General features: G+C 47.3%; 1 long non-coding RNA gene across 1 annotated transcript; it reads right to left on the bottom strand.

Moving 5' to 3' along the window:
* Positions 1-1,167: 1,167 nt before the first annotated feature.
* On the bottom strand, positions 1,168-8,867 carry LOC141931328 (uncharacterized). The gene is made up of 4 exons (XR_012625555.1): positions 8,784-8,867; positions 8,157-8,290; positions 6,013-6,220; positions 1,168-3,086 (listed from the first exon to the last, which is right to left on the bottom strand). It is a non-coding gene; the product is annotated as an uncharacterized LOC141931328 (long non-coding RNA).
* Between the last annotated feature and the right edge of the window lie 7,510 nt (positions 8,868-16,377).

Below are 16,377 nucleotides of genomic sequence, written 5' to 3'. Positions count from 1 at the left end.
TCTTCATCTCCCAGCTGGAATTCAACCATCAGGTGACTGAATCAGGCTCTGGACACTGCATTTTAAACCCACAACATTGCATAGATCCACGCAGCGCACTAAATCAAAAGTCAGGGTGTCTTTCCACCATCTGAAAATATATGACCAAATTAACATGTCCCAGACTTACTTTGAACAACACTGCAGTCCCAGTTGTGTACAGCCCAGGCTTTTGACTGCAAAGTCAGCAATACTTTCCCCCTTCCTGATACACTCCCAAACTAGCAAACTTAGCCCTACTCCTGGTATTCTCTTTATAGAAGGTCCCAGTGGTATTATGTATCAAATAAAGATCTCATTACTTAGTTTCTGGTTCCTTCATGCCATTGCTCTCATTAATCATCCTGTTCTTCAAGCTGGTGCTACAAACCATTACAACTGTCTCACTCCCCACCCTTTAATTAGAGATTCCCTCCCCTGCAGTTCCCTGCCCCTCCCTGCTGCACATCCCACCACGAGCACTGACCCACCAGAGACCACTGCTGCTGGTTGGGGCAGTGCTGGATGGCTGGGGACCTCCTGGCCATGAGCTCTGGACCTGAGACTTAATGCAAAGAGATGGTCTCCCCTTTCTGCCCAGCCTCGTCTCAGGGCACCTGGGGGTGCTCCTGCTGCTAAATACCCCAATGCTGTCAGCTTTGTGCCTTGCAGCATCTCTAGATGCAGCCCCCCTCCCAGGCAAAAAGAAAAACTCTTTGATTGTGCCCCAAATCTGTTAATTCAATCCCCGATTTCCCTCCAAATATTGTTGCGAACAATTGAAGATGGGGAATCTGCATCATGTCCTTCTCCCCCATTCGAGTTCCCATTTGATTTTATTTCCAGGGAGCTCCAAGGTCTGACACAGAGGTCACTCAGAAGAGTCCCACCCTGCATTTCCCCCCGGCAGAAGCACTTCAGCTCACGCTTCCCACCCCTGCTCCCACCAGCTACTGCCCTGCCCTCGCCACGCAGCAGCACTTCTGTTTGCAGCGTGGGACCCAGGGAGTTTGCTACTTTCTCTGGGTAATATATTTTTCAGGAGCACGAATGACTTGTTTAAAGCACTGGAATGTAATTCTCTTTGTGCTGAGGATGAAATGCAAAAGGGCGGAAGAGCAGGGGAGAGCAGATCCCCCCTCAGCTCTATGAATTCACCAAATCCGATAGTTTATTCATTTTAATTAGCCCTGGAATTCACATATAAGTGTATATATATATATATACATATGAATTCTTATAATGACACATAATTAATTTAGAGTTTGGCATTTCAGAACAGGTAATTAAAATAGTTCATTGTTGATTAATCACTTGCTAAATAAATTATTAGCAATATCACTGTTAGCATTATGTTTATTACTACAATTTAGAGAAATTAAGGCAGTTCACTTACATTAAATTAAACATGAAAGCACAGCTGTAATGTACCCTAGACAATATCTATTTACTCAGAGAACAAATGTGATGTGTGCATTACAGTACATTTGCTAGGTCATACATCTTGGATGGCCTCTTCATGTCACCACCAGAAACCTAATACCAACACACAGACAATTCCCATCTCTTTCCGTAAATATAAAAATAGGATCTGCTGGACTTTAGCACTTGCTCTGCACTGCAGCGTGCTCCAGGCAGCTCTGGCTGATCTGCGGATGCTGAAGGCAGCTCAGACCCGCATTGGATGGAGGGTGACTCTGCGGCACCGCAGCCGGACCCAGGGAGTGGGGACCTAGCAGGGGCATGAAGGGCCACACCAAATGCAAACCCCCAAAAAACAGAAGTGGGAAAGAAAATCAAATATTTCACTCCTCAGCAGCACCCCAGGCCACTGTTATGAGACAGATTATAGCCAAACTGCACAGAAATGGAATAAATCTCAGCCTGACTCTACGAGGTGCTAAAGGCTTAAATGGATCGTTTAGGTATAAGTTGAATTTGATTTTTAAGCAGCTCTCTGCTGGGGTGGTGAGAGATTTTGTCCTGTGGGGAAATAGGTATCCCTTGCTTTTGACAACTGTTTTGTCTGGAGGGTATTCAGCCTGGAGTCTAAGGGAGCAATAAGGAGAAGTCACGAGATGAAGAGGACACAGAGCACCTCACAACAGGTTTTCTGGATCTGTCTCTCCGTGGTTTTATAGCTATGGGAAATAATCTATAATTAGGTGTATAAAATAGCTCTCTGATCTCTTTGCTTCTGGTCCAAAAGAGCACAAAATTGATAACTCAATTATCGCTGCTGGAAATACAAATAAATTAAAAGCCCCTGGTAGGAGGAAATCTAACGGAAGGACGCCCATGCAGCATAGTGGATGCTGCTCTTTAATCGCAAGCTCGGAGGCAATTAAAGCCCTGGGACTCAGGCTGGAGCAGGAGTGGGTGCAGACTGAGCCCTTCGCTCTCAGACACATGGGAATAGTCACACTCAGTGTGATGGAGCCAAACGTCCCCTCGAGCTGAAGGCACGGGTTGGCAGAAGGACTGGGGATGGTGATATCACCTTCGCAACCCAGGAGCAAAGTCAGGGTGAAAGCTTTGGAGGTGGTGACATCCTCCGGGAAGAGAGGGATCTGTTGAATGACTGGTGAGCTTAGCTTGGTTGTGGGGTGAGGAAAAGCAAGGTCAGATTTTAACAGTTTTCAGCATAAGAAAATAATTAGTGCCTAATCCTGTCCCCAGCAAATTCCTGGGAGTTTCTGTTCTGAATTTACAAGCAGAGCAACATAGGATATTGAGGGTCATCTTCATTTTTTGCCAAGTCATCTAGCATTTACAAAAACCCCCTCTCTCCACTGAGGCTTTTTTTTAATGACTCCTGTGCTGAATTAACAGTCTACACCGGTGTGACAATGACAACAGTCACTAATGACCACTCTGTTTGTCTAAGCCACATGCTGAGCACTGATTTCAGTCCCTGCCACAAACTCTCTTTGCAGAAAGGCTTCTGGGTCTTTTTAAGCAATTTAAAATGTGTAGGATGAGCTGGCCTGTCCATCCTTGCTCCTTTGATATTCTGCTGCCTGGAAGTGTCCTTGAGTCAACAGGGAGCACCTGTAGGGAAGTGTGACCTAGAATGATGTGAAGAGCAGGAGGAGAAAAGCCTTTGAAATTTCATATCCCATTCTGATGACCCACTCAATAACCAGTGAAATTATATTTAAACAATCTGCCCTTTGATGCAATCTCAACCAGATCAGAAGGGCAAGTGCAGTTTCGTGGAAAGGTCTGTTTTTATTAGGCAACACACTTCGTGGCCCCATGGAGAGCATGTGATGGTGCACACACATGGGATACGTGCAGTTATTATTTTAAAAAGGAAAGCAAAAGTACTCCAGATGATCCCCCAAATCTTTGTGCCAAAACCATTCCACCATATCACGTTGAACAGGACATTCTCACGCATAAAATTGTTTCTTGGATGAGGGAGGGCATAGATTTATCTTTGTGTAGTGCCATTGCATGGTTCAAACTATGCAAAACCCAGCCAGGGTCACACACACCCCGTGGCAGCGTGCAGGGAAGAAAGCATCACCTGGGGATGGTGCCAGCTCTTCCCATCCTGGGCACCATTCCTCCTCCCACTCACCTTGCTCATTGTTTTTCTACTGGAGCAAAATAGGGCACCACAATAATATTCACTAAGTAAAAATACGACAGGTTTTTACTTAGGCATCAGCATTGCCCATGAAGAAGCCTGGTGAACGTCATCCTTCCTCTGCCCATCGTGTGGGGCAGATGTTAGAGCAATTCTATCTGAAAGCTTTTAGCTCCAATAACTGATGATTTATATTTGTGCTGTAATAGCCAGATATGGCAATAATAGTAAGGATTTAATTGTTTTAATGAAAGTAGCTTTTTCTGCATTCGAATCAATTTGCTGAGTTTGGATGATGGAATATAAGACTGGATTTGGCCGTGGTTTTCGTGTGCCCTGAACAAAAAGGTACAAGCCATTTCAAAAGAACTAGCTTGGCATACTGAAACTTTTAATAAGTAATATCTGCATAACTAAAGGCAATAGGAACAGCCCAACCTGAAGAAAAAGGGTTTTACAGGAATTAGTGTCTCGCTGTCACATTTGTAAAAGGGACACATGCATTTTTCAGATCTTTGCACATTAATGGCTGCATTTGATTCAAAATACAGTCAGTGAACCCTCAGTAAATGGAATTAAATGGTATGTGTCTGATTTGAGGGTGACAATCCACCAATTGTTTCTTGTTTGAATTACTACCTGCGTGGCTGGGCACAGCGGTAATTGAAACTATAATGTTTCATTCCTCTTTAGCTATAATTTATCTGAAAAGTTCATTCACCGCTCTTCTATTCTCCTTCCTGAAATCTCTCCCTTCACCATTACCATGCTGTCAGGGACCGCATCCTTTCTGTGTGCCCGGATTTTGACCTGGTTTGAGCTTGGCAATTAAAGCACACGAGCAATCAGCATTTCACTGGACCAGCCCCATCTGCCCCCTTTGCTCTGGCCACGGGCAACTGACTGGGGGCTCGGCCGTACTGCAGGGCACAGGGCTCCTTTTATTTAGCCTCAGGTCTCTGCTTTGCCTTTGGCTCAGAGCTCAGGTGAGAACATCCTTACAAGGTTCTTCAAATTTCCCTTGGAAACCAAGAATTTGCAGTAGCTTTGAGACCATTTTATTTTGTGACACCAGAATTATCGACTGCAGGACCTGGACCTACTTGTATAGCAATAGCTGTAAATGGAGAGGTGTCAGAGGTTACTCTTTCTTCCATCTGTGCCTTGCTTTTTTGCTTTACGTGGCTCTTACACACTATGCAGGTGTCTGTGGCTGTGGCAGTGCTGGGCACATGCTAGGGGTAACAGATTGCCTCCTCTTGACACTACCCATTTATAAGCAATTTCTAGTCTGTTTTCACCCAATATTGATAAACAGAAGAAAATGGAATGTATTTTATTCATCCATAAAATCTGACATTTCCAAAGATGGAATCAAATTATCCTCCTCATGTATCTGCAGATGGCTGGATTGCTGGCTAGGTATGACTTTATGCCCGCAGAGAATGATACCTAGTAATGACACCTAATTTCCGAGATTTCAGAACAAGCTGGTCTGAGACAAACAAGGTTATTTTCCTTACAAATAATATGAACCACAAGAGCCAGACACTGTGGCCCAGGATGACAGCACTTATTTCTCCTATGGGACCAGCCTGGAAATCCCTGGGAAGCCCTTGTCAGCAATGGGGCATGTTCCTGGCAAAGGCATTTCTACAAAGGCATTTGCATCTTCTTGAGCTGGTGCCACTGCCTGTGGTCTGGTTGTGATTCAGGAGTGATGAACCTTGTAATTTGTCCTTGATTTTGGGATGATTTAGATTAAAATTTCGTGTGGCTTGTGTGCAAGTTGTCCAGGAATGTGGTGGTGCTACGAGGAATTGCAGGGAGAGGCAGAGCTCTCAGCTGCCCGCAGACACTGAGGGGTGAAACAATGAGCAAAGACGAGATCATAGGAAAGAGGATAATGAGATTTAAAAGATAATTAAGGCTGCTGGTTCCCAAATACCACAATTTTTATAGCTGAGCTGGTGAGCCCAGAGGAAAGCCAAGTGCTGGAGGAAAGCTGGCAGCTGAGGTGGGGCTGCAAATCTGGAAGTACCACTGCAGGGAGGGTCCTCAGCATCTCCGAGCCCTAGGGCTGGTCCCTCTCTCCAGGCACAAGCTGTGTGGAGATGCTCATGCTCTGGGAGGCATTCGTGGCATTGATCTACCAACCTTCATCTCTGCCGGGGGATCCTGGCACCTTGACAAAGCATTTGCGTTTGAAACTAGGCTGAGCTAAGGAGATGGGTGGAGAATAGCAATGAGCAAGGACAGACTGGCATCTAAATGTGGAAGGAGTGTGGCAGCCCATGAAGAGAGATCGGGGGAAGGGGTGGGGATGGAGTGAGACGAAGCACCTGGAGGACAAGTGCTGAGAGGGGAACATGTCACCCAAGGGCAGAGGAGCACAGTACCTCCCCGGAGACTTCCCTGCGTTTCCATAGCAGCACTGGGAGGACCCCTTGGTCCCTATGGCGATGGCAGATCAAGGGAAGGAAGTCTCTCCTCCATCCTCTTCTGGACCCCAAGGCTCTTGAGTTTCCCCTTCTGAAGCTGATGATTTCACAGCCACCAGTGCAGAAAACCACAGGGCTCTCAGGGGGCTCGAATGGAGTTACTGTGCTGGGCAGAGAGAGAAATACCGATCCAGGTCATGGCACTATTTTCTCTAACCAAATCAGAAGCAAAAGCAATCCCAGCTGCCTCAGACAGGAATTTCACCCAAAATGAGACCTCAAGAGTTAGTCCACAATGTTCTCCCACTCCTTCCATACTTTCACACACAAACCATTGCATACACACAGACTGTCTTTGTTAGGAGTTGTACTCCTTCATGCCTGGAGTCACAACCGTACCAATTTAAACCACCCCTTGCCTTTTCAAGTTTACTTACTAAATTTATTTTTTTTTCTCACCTTAGAGAGCAGGCTGAATAATTAGAGCAAGTGGCTGCATTTCTCAGAATAAAACTGGGATTTGTAAGTGCCAGAGGACGTCGGCGGTGCTGGAAGGGAAAGGTAATTGACATTCCCTTCAGGAAACCTCTTCAAAAATTCGGGCCCCAGTTGCTTTGGATTTATTGTCAGTGGTGCAATACAGGTGGGGAATATGATGATCCTTGCAAGCAGACAAACAGCACCACTAAAAGCAACCAAAGCAGAAGTTGAACTCTGCTGTGTGTCTAACAGCAGAGAGGGACTGGCCGTGAGCTGGCTGATCTTCCAGCTTTTTTGTACCAACCATGCTGTTAGGGCATTACAATGCCAAAAAAAAGATGATGAAGTTCTTCTAAATAGGGCTGGAAAGTCTCATCAGCAAGCGCAGGACCCTGCAGACAAAGCCAACAAGGGGCTGAGCGCTCAGCCATCCCTGGGGTGCTGGGGGGAATGTGGCTGCCTGGGCTATGGCTGCTCCAGGGCTTCCCGAAACGCCGCAGTGAAGTCCTGCTGCCCGCAGCGGTGCACGGCGACACGGCGCTGATTAACTGCAGGCTCCCCTGGGCTTGCCAGGATTTCCAGAGAAGCGATGGAGAGAATTTGTGTGGCATCCCACACCCCACCGTGGTGAGAGGAGAGCTTGTCTGCTCCCCAGCCCACATGCCATAGATAACTAAATACCTATATATGTGAGAGAGAGATATAAATATATATGTGCACCCACACTACTGCAAATGCGGTGTGTATGTGCTAGGTGCACAGCTCAGCCTTGATTAACCCTTGCCTGAGTCACCCCTTCTCTTGCAACAAAATGTGCATTAAGCGATACTCTTAGGAGATGAGTTTGCACCAGACTCTCAGCAGTTTCTGCTTCAGTGGCAGCTTTGATGTCCTTGCTGTTGGGATATTTCCAAATAGGAATAAACTGTTGTCCCCTATCCCAGCCCCCTTATTACAAACCACTTAGTCTTTCTGAGATGGGCCCATGATGTCGGTACTTGTAGCAGGGCTTTGCAGTACCCGGCAATCCAGCCTTTGTGTGTTAGGAGGTTTCACTCCCGGTTGGGTTGAAGCAAAGGCTCAGCTATTGCTCATTCATCTGGATTTACAGAAGCACTTGCAGTGCCCTGAGCACCAAACTGTTGCAAAATGACTAACATAAAAAAAAAAAAAGTTTTAAAACCCAAAATAAAGCAGAGCAGCTCGCCGTAACACAGCCCCAACAACCCCACTGTATCGAGTGCTCTGCTCCTGCAGTGCTGGGGGCTGGGGAAGGGCTTTGGGGGTGCAGTGACCTTGAGGCAGGTTGGGCAGGGAGCGGTGCTGGGGGCTGTGAGACCTTGTAGCCACTCTAGCTCCCCCTTCCCCACCTGCAAAGGGTTTTGGGGGGTTTTCCAGTGATTCCCCTTCAGCTGCTCATTTAGAAGGGGCACAGAACCATCTCCTCCCTCGTCTGCTTTCGACAGTGCTGCTCCCCACCCCAGGCTGTGCCAGCCCTTGACATTGCCACGTCTTTACTACTCATGACCTGACGGACCAAACGTCTCATTTCTGCCCAGCATCTCTCTTTTCCCATTTGGTGATTTCGTAAAAGGGTGTCTCCAAATCTCCCCTCATTGTACCTCTGTTTCCAAATTGCAATTAGGTGTCTTGTGGTTTAACTGCCGCCGAGAGTGCAGCAGCCATGGTGCATCTAAATAGCTGATTTTTTCAGGATCTGATTCAGGTCTTGCCTCCAGTGATATCAGCTCGGCTGCTGCGGTGGGAACACGGTGTTAAATGTGTTGAAGTGAAGGAGAAAAACACTTGGGAGCATCAGGCACAGCGTGGGGAAGGGGCTGGCAGGCTGTACCTTGGCTCCCCTCCACCCATCATGGTCCCTGGGCATCCCGCTGCTGCCCGTCTCAATTGGGTGCGTGCCTTGAGCACAGTGTCTGCCCTCCTGGGCTGCCAAGCTTCTGCCTGGGAGAGGATGAAGACGGCTCATCCCCAGTGCTGTTACGGACACCCCGCTTTGCCTCCAGCTCAAACGCCAAGGTGCTGCCGTGATATCGTGCCCATGTCCCTAGATATTTTTCCATGCTTCAGCGGCATACATGCACCCGTGATATCCCTGCGTGTCCTTGGCCTGAGGACATGAAGCACTAAGATCTGAGGGTGCAGCTAAATGCCTCCCCATGCGGGGCTGAGAAGAGGAGGGCAGACAGAGGGGCTGGCCATAGTTATCACCGCGAAGGAGCAGGTCATACCCTGATGCTTCCCCTTGATCTGAGCAGGGTTTCTCTGCAGGAGACCCGGAGGAGAGGGGGAGCCCAGCACTTCAGCTGCAGTTGACCCCCACAACCCCGCACACGTGCACACACCCAGGGAGAGGTTGCACCTCCATTCTCCATCCGCCGCTGTAGCTCCAGGGGTGCTGTGGGAATGCAGTGAAATGGTTAGAGTTAGAAAGAGCCTGGGAAGCACTTAATTCGTAATCATCTGCAAGCACTTATCCCATGGAAAAGCTTCTTCAGGGAGCCAGGCACAGGGCAGGGCGGCTCCGGCAATATTTACCTCCAGTCACAAAGATTGCCTTGAGACCCTCAGCAAGCTGCAGGCACCGCGACCTTCTGCTTCTGGCTGCGAGCAGAAAGGGGCTGATCCAGCCACGCAGACCTTGCTGAAATCAATGGGAGGTTCGTGCCGCGGAGCTGGGCTATGCCACAGCCAGGGAAGGAGCAGAGCCTCCAGCGGGACGGTGATGGGAGCGAGCTGCCAGGTCTGCAGCCAGGACACGCACCGGCACCGCTGCCCACCGGGCCACCGTGGCTGTCAGAGGAGGCCACGCGGGTCCCACTGTGGCTGCGTTGGCCGGGGGTCTGGCCACCACATGCTCACACATAATTCCTGACCTCAAGTTGAAAGTATAATTCTTTCTGCCACATCTGACATTTAGCTGTACAGCAATCCTTGCCAGGAAATTGCCATCATTTCAGTTCTGCTCCCAGCTACCGTTCTGATTTATATTTTTGTTTTTATCCAATTTTTCTGACTTGTTTTGGTAGGGTGGACAAAATGTTCTCACTCAAGACGGATGACAGTTTGCCGATAAGAGGAGCAACTTATCACAAACAGCTCCGATTCTTTCTGAAATGCTTAGTCTGTTGGAACAGCTTTAAAGTCTAATGTGATATTGCAGGTTAGCCCCAAATCTGCTTTCCCTCCTGTATTTCATACTTTATGGCTCCAAGCATCAGTCCTTTTAAAACAAAACACTTCAATCTTTTCCAGATCATCCATGCTTTTCTTCCTTTTTTTTTTTTTTGGTTTTTTCCCTCCTCTTAATGTAACTGTTTTAAAACTTCTTTTGGTATGGCAAATAAAATAAACACTGTAGATGAGTGACCTCTTGGAAGCTTGGTGTCCTTGAGTCTAACTTTAGAAATCATTTGTCACAAGCGCAGAAATGTGCACTGCAATCAGAATTAGCTGCCAGAATTTTTTTTTCAGACAATTATATTGTAATTTGAGTGGCATTCTTGATAATAGTACAGGTTCTCCAGCCTTCCCCCATGCCCCAGCAAACTGTGCACTAAAAAAGAAAACTTCTGTCCTATTCTGGTTTAAAAATCCTTTTTTTATTATTTATCATATGAAAAATAAATGAGAGGGAAAAGAGAGAGGAGGAAGTTGAACAGCTTTGAGCTCTGGAGATAAGCCCAGTAGGCTAAGAGGGTATTATACAGTTGGTTTTAGTTCAGCAAAAACAGCACATTCTACCAGAACTGAGTGAATAATTTGCAATTAGTAATTTGGGCCAGAAAAATTCAGTTTAGTTCGAAACTTGCAGCTTTACTGAGTGAAATGCCCTCTTTTGCTTGTGATTTGTATGCTAGCAAAGCATAACATGCTCTGATCAGGTGCTTTCGCTGCTTGAAATCCTAGATTTTGTAGCAAAATCACTTTTGGTCCGTAAATGTGTTATTTTGACGTGACCATTTGTCGCTAACACCCAGGCTGCATCGGTGCCTTGCACGGCACATGGGATGCGCTGGTGTCTGCAAAGGGATAACCCCCTGGACACACACAAGTGTGTTCAAACTGGTATCTGAAGCTCAGAGTTCAAACCTTCTCCTCGGCTGGGGAGTGATGCGACCAGAGCTCGCTTCAACTGCCCAAAATTCTATTTGTGTTGCAGATGCATTTTTATGATACCTGTTCCTGTAGAAGTGCTCAGCTATGTGGGACAGGGCTACAGCAGGGCTCTGTCAAAATTCAACCAGGATTGAGTCTTTGTGAATAATCCATTGGATTGCTCCCTCTGCCCTCCACTAAATAGATAGTTTCAATTTTTCTACATCAGCACAATCCCCAGTCACTGAAACCACCTTGTGAGTCTGCATGTACCAGAGTGACCGAGTAACTGAGTAACACCGGAGATCTCTGCTGGGTGCATGTCAGCTGCAGAACGGCATGGAGGGATGGGGGACATCACCCTCCTTCAGTGCAGGATCAGTCATGGCACCCCAGAAACCTCCTGAAATCTTTTTGGGAGCTCTCACTCCTGTCCAGAGCGATTGTGGGTGGGTTTGCATCGTCTCGGGATATATGGGGTGGGAAGAGCATGTTCCTGATCGCTGGATTTTGATCATGGGTGAGAACTGTACAGAGAACTCACTTGAATTAATATCTTTTTGTTGAAAAGCCTCTGGATTTGTAGAATTAATTGAGAGCAGGAGAAAGAGTCAGTGTCCTGAAGCTAGGGTTACTGAAGCTGCTACATGTCGGTTGCTCGGGGGTCAGGTCTCTTGGGGGATTTTGGCAATCCATTTCAAAATCTTGAAAGACTTTTTTGGGGCTCAAAATACAGCTGCCAGCTTCCATTGCTAATCACATCGCTACAAACACCTCCCGTGTATTTGGAAGGAAGGTGTTTGGTGAAAAGCAAAACTGCCCGGTCCTACTTACCGCACAGTGTCAGGGGAGGGTTCATTTATCAGACCTGCTCCTGGATGCCACCGCAAAGCGGCTGCACCTGAGCAGCACTAACCTCTCCCAAAGGGGATTTCACAGCTGCGCCCTGGCTGATGCGGAGCCGGGCTGAGCATCCCGACGGGCACAGCACGGATCCTGCCACTGCAGGAGACGTGGCAAGCTGCAGCCTGCACAGCACCAGCAAACCTCTCCCAAGGTCAAATCCCCCCAGGCAGCATGAAGGAGCCTCCAGGGACTCCTAAGACTAACAAAGTGTGAAATTCAGGTCTAAACACATGTACAGCCAACAAGGTGCCTCTTTCACACCCGGTTGTTACCTGGAAATAGGGCACATGGTGTCTTGTAAGGGCATGAGCTTCATTTTCCCTGTGCTTGAACCCCACCGGTGCTGGCAGCTCCCCCTGTGACTTCCCGGGCCCCGTGTGTGCAGAAGCAATTGAAGGAGACACATTCACTTCTCTGTGTGATGGAGTTATCCTCCTTCCAGTAAATAAATGTCCGTGTGTGTACTTCTTGCTTGTATCTGTAGAGGAGATACTGTGTGCCCGGCTCTTTCAATTTTTCATCCTGCTGGAGGGAAAATGTGATAGGAAAAGCCTAAAATTAAAAAAAGACGAAGTGAACAGCCATACCTAGCACCTTTTTCAGCACAATCCACCCAATTATTTTCCTTCCCCTGCCTTTTTTAATTTTAAAGCTTCCTCTGAATGTAGGTCCCAGGTCAGCAAGGCATTAAGTCACTCCTGAAGTACCTCAACTTTAAACCATATCCCACAGAAAGGACACTAGTCATCCCTTGCATCTTCAACTAAAGACACAGCATTTTATCTGGGATCCTGAGTGTGTCTATAAATATCAGCCCATCTCACAGCCAGGAAGGTGCTCAGTCCGCTACAGAAATGGGTAATCTAATTCATGGAGTTGGTCGGAGCTTGCCCATGGTTAATCTTTATAATAGGAGGAAGCCGGACCAAAATCTGTATAGCTGAGAGGACATACACAGTGCGAACATAAGGGAAATGTATTCCTGTAAAGGTGTCCAGAATAATCCCATCTTCTCCAGATTCTCTCACAGTCCCATGGGCCACCTCGCGACAGAGGTGAGCGGTGGTGGCTTGGGTGAGCAGTGATGGCTGCTCTGGAAGTGTGCAGGTAGAGAACACATCTCGAGGGGACCCTTCAGAAAATAAGATGAGCAAAAGCCTATTTCTCAGCTCTTCTGCTGATGGAGGAGGCTGGATGGGTGACCACAGTGAAGAGAAAGTGGGCGACCTGCTTGCTATTGCACTGTACCTAGATCACAGTCAGAGAGCTCCTGAAATGCACCTGTACATCTAAATGTAAAACCTAATGGGATTTCCAACCCTCTGATTTTTGCTAGCATTCTCTTTCGGTTTATTATCCCAATTACATAGTTTTTTAAGGCACTGCTCCCTCAAAGAGGGCAAACCTATACGACACCAAAAAAACCACCTTTTGTGAAGCGGAGTGGGCTGTGGGTTGGGCTGGAAGATGAGATCTCCCTTCTTCCCCAAGCACATCCTGGTATCCCTCTGCAAACTCTAAGGTAGATGCTCACCTGCAAAGGCTGTTCCCGGGGACACGTTGCCATCAGCAGCGATGCTGCTGGGGACGATGCCAGGCCATAAGGTGTGGTACGCTGCTCTATGTGTTGTTAGAGTCATTTGTTGTGGTTTGTAAGCAAAACCACTCAAGCACGCTTCTGTTCTATTAGAGGAAGAGAAGAAAGGGAATAAAATAACTTTTTTCGAAGTAGTTTTCTGGGTATTTTGTATATGAGCAAGAGGTCTGTAAAAAGTGGGAATAGTTGCAAAAAATCTAAAATGGCCCTTTAGGGAAAATTATTGCAAAGTTATCAAACATCAATGAAGTGAGACCAAAGTGTTGTGGTTTCAATGCGTTTTGCCTGTCTACAGATCACAAACTGCCCCGCTCCCATCTACCCAGTCCAGAAGCTGCTTTTCTGGTTAGTTTGATGGGGTTTTAGTCAAATCTCAGAGGGGTGTCACTGAGTTGGCTAGTGGCTCCTTGGCAAGGATTTGGTCCTAGGGCTTGGCACATACAGGGTGTGATCCTCCTCCTCCTCCGTGATCAGCCACCACATGGCCCTGGCACAGGTCCTGATGCTCTTTTCTGTTCCTCACATCTCCGGGGAAGAGCAAGGAGATCTGGGGTGAGCAAGGTCCCCATCCCATGGGACACAAAGCACAAGAGTCCCTCCAAACATGGAGATAAATTCCAAAACTGCCACCGAAAGACAGCCACATCCCATAAAGTGCTAGCCGCTCTTAGGAATGAAATGGAGATTTCTCTTGCTAATTATAAAAATGGCAGGCAAAACCCTGCACGATATGATTTCTTACATTAAACAAATTTTATGGCGGAGAAGACTTTTAGTGGCACTATTTGCAGACCTGGCCTTTTGCCAGCTCGCTGTCATTAAATCTGCCTATCTTAAGTATCAGCTGCACTTATTCAAAGGGGCTATAAATAAACCCCTGAAGCCTATTAAAGGAGCCGGCTTCCTCGAGCTGTTTGTCAAGCCTGCGGACAGACTGACATCGCAAGCATTCGGGTGACTCTGGCTGGTGCTGAGCACAGGCAGCGCAGCACGTTTCGGGACAGGTCTTTCACATGCTCACAGATTTATCTTTCACACTGCAAGACACACGCGACTTTTCCATTAAAAGAAAACCTCAGTTTATGCTGGCAACAAATAGCACTTGTTCTGTTAGGGCTGGATGAGTCCTTGACCACATTCCTGAAGCCTGAAACTGTTTAAGCTGCGCCTAGCTGCAAGGGTTAAAAATGAACAGGAGCGTGAGGCGAGGATAAGAAATGGCGCTGGGATATTTTATAAGACAAGGGGGTGTTTTAATGTAAAATATGGAGAAGTCACCACTCCCAGGACGTTTATATGCTATCAGTCACACTCATGCTCTGGACTGCCACCGTTCTGGCTCTCCTCTGGGATTTGCCTGGTAAAAAACTGCCAAGCCCACAGGTTACAGGTGCCCCCCGCCACCCTGAGATGACCACAGGTCACAGGCAGGATGCTCCAGGACACAGCAGCTACACTCTATGTCGCTGGTGCAGCCCCTGTGAAAAATGGCTAGCAGTACTAATGTGTGGTTAATGACCCATGGTTCAGAAATGACTAAGATGCAGGGATTAAATTTACAATCAACTTCCTTTTTTTTTTTTTTTTTCTTTTCTCCGCTTGAAACCTTGAAACCAAAGTTCCTAATCAGAAAAGTCCATGAAAGTACCTCTTCGCCTCCAGGTAGGGCAGGTGACTGCAGGCAGCCGCAGTATTGAAGTTGGGTGCTGTCACCGTGCCAGGCGTGACATGGGGCTGCTTCAGTGGCAGGGTAAATTGATGACACAATCTCAGGAGAGCTCACTAGTTGATGCCAGGTTTATTTTTGTAAGTGCAAACTAATGAAATTTAGAGGTTTTTATGACGACAACAACAACAACAAAAAAGTAGAAGCTACAATTTAAAAATGAAATTCATAACCAAACCAAGCGCCAATCGCATTAAGCAAACGAGCATCTGAGGCTTTTTCCCAGAACAGCCCCCACATTTTGTGGTGAGAGGCAGGGAGCTCCAGTTTGTCCCAGTGAAACTCCTGGCTCTGCACAAGTGATGGACCAGGGCTCTGAGCAGGCAGAGGCCGTGCAGGGTCCCTGCAGAAACCGCACCGTCCGTCTGTCCTGGACTCAAACAGGGGGAAACCATGGTGAGGGGCTTGCGATGATGCTTGCCCTGCAGCAAGCACCGACCTCTTACTAGAGATGATTTATCCCTTTCTCATTCCCACACCGCTCAGCTGAGAGGGGACCTCACTCATCATGTTCTGAATTTTAAAAAGTAGCAAAGAAATTGTTTAAAAGGCAGCAAAAGGGAAGGAAAAGTAACCATAGACCCACAGCAGAGGCATCCCAGAAAATGAAGGTGAGTATCCAGGAGGAGAGCCGTTCAAAGAAAAAGACAACCTTGAACATCTCACAACAGGAAGGATGCATAATTTAGAGCAACCTGGAGGCATTTTGTATCTTGTTTATTTTACAGGCTTTCTGCTCTCTTCTCTCGTACTTCTCCACTTCTCTACTCGCAGATTTGCCCCTAAATACTCTGCTGGATTAAAGAAGATGGAGTGAGTTATTTTCAAGAACGGGGACAGGCACATCCCGAGTCCCTGAGCCCAGCTAGGGCCGAATGTGGATAATTGCCGTGGTTTGACTTTGCTCTGAAACAGTGATTCTCTAACCATAATACATTAACGTGCACCAGCTGCAAATAAAATCACCCAGACGGGAGACTTTTCAAAACCATCAGAAGTCTCTGTTCCAGCCCTTGGCTGCAAACCACTTAGGACCTGCAAGAACAGAGTTGGTCATTTTTTTCTTGCTTTCTAACAGAGCCAGTTAAAATGAACACAAGCATGTTAGGCGGTCAGCACAGCTTGGCCTGGGCTGGACTCAAGCCAACACAACCTTGAAACACGTGTCAAAGGCAGGAGATGAGGAGGTGAGAGGACACTGTCAGATCTCAAACCACATGTGCAGGTGCCCTAAGCACAGTTCTTCCTCTCTCTTGGCTTAGCCGCCCCATCACTGGGGTTCGCAAAACCTCTGGAAATCCCCTGGGGACCAAAAGGCAAGTGAGATTATTCCCCAAATGTGATGGTTTTGTGGCAGCCCATTAAAAGCGCTTGTGTGTGCCTGGGGAACAGTCACGGCAGGTTGAGCTGAACATGGGAAGTGGTTTCCAGTAGAAATCAGGATGTTGGAGACTGTCTGAAGCAGATGCATGACAGATTGTTTTTTGAGTCATTCTGC

The sequence above is a fragment of the Strix aluco genome, chromosome 17, assembly GCF_031877795.1.
Source record: "Strix aluco isolate bStrAlu1 chromosome 17, bStrAlu1.hap1, whole genome shotgun sequence".
Lineage (NCBI taxonomy): Eukaryota > Metazoa > Chordata > Aves > Strigiformes > Strigidae > Strix > Strix aluco.
Note: the sequence above shows the minus strand (reverse complement) of the source record. Positions and strands in the feature narration are given on the sequence as shown.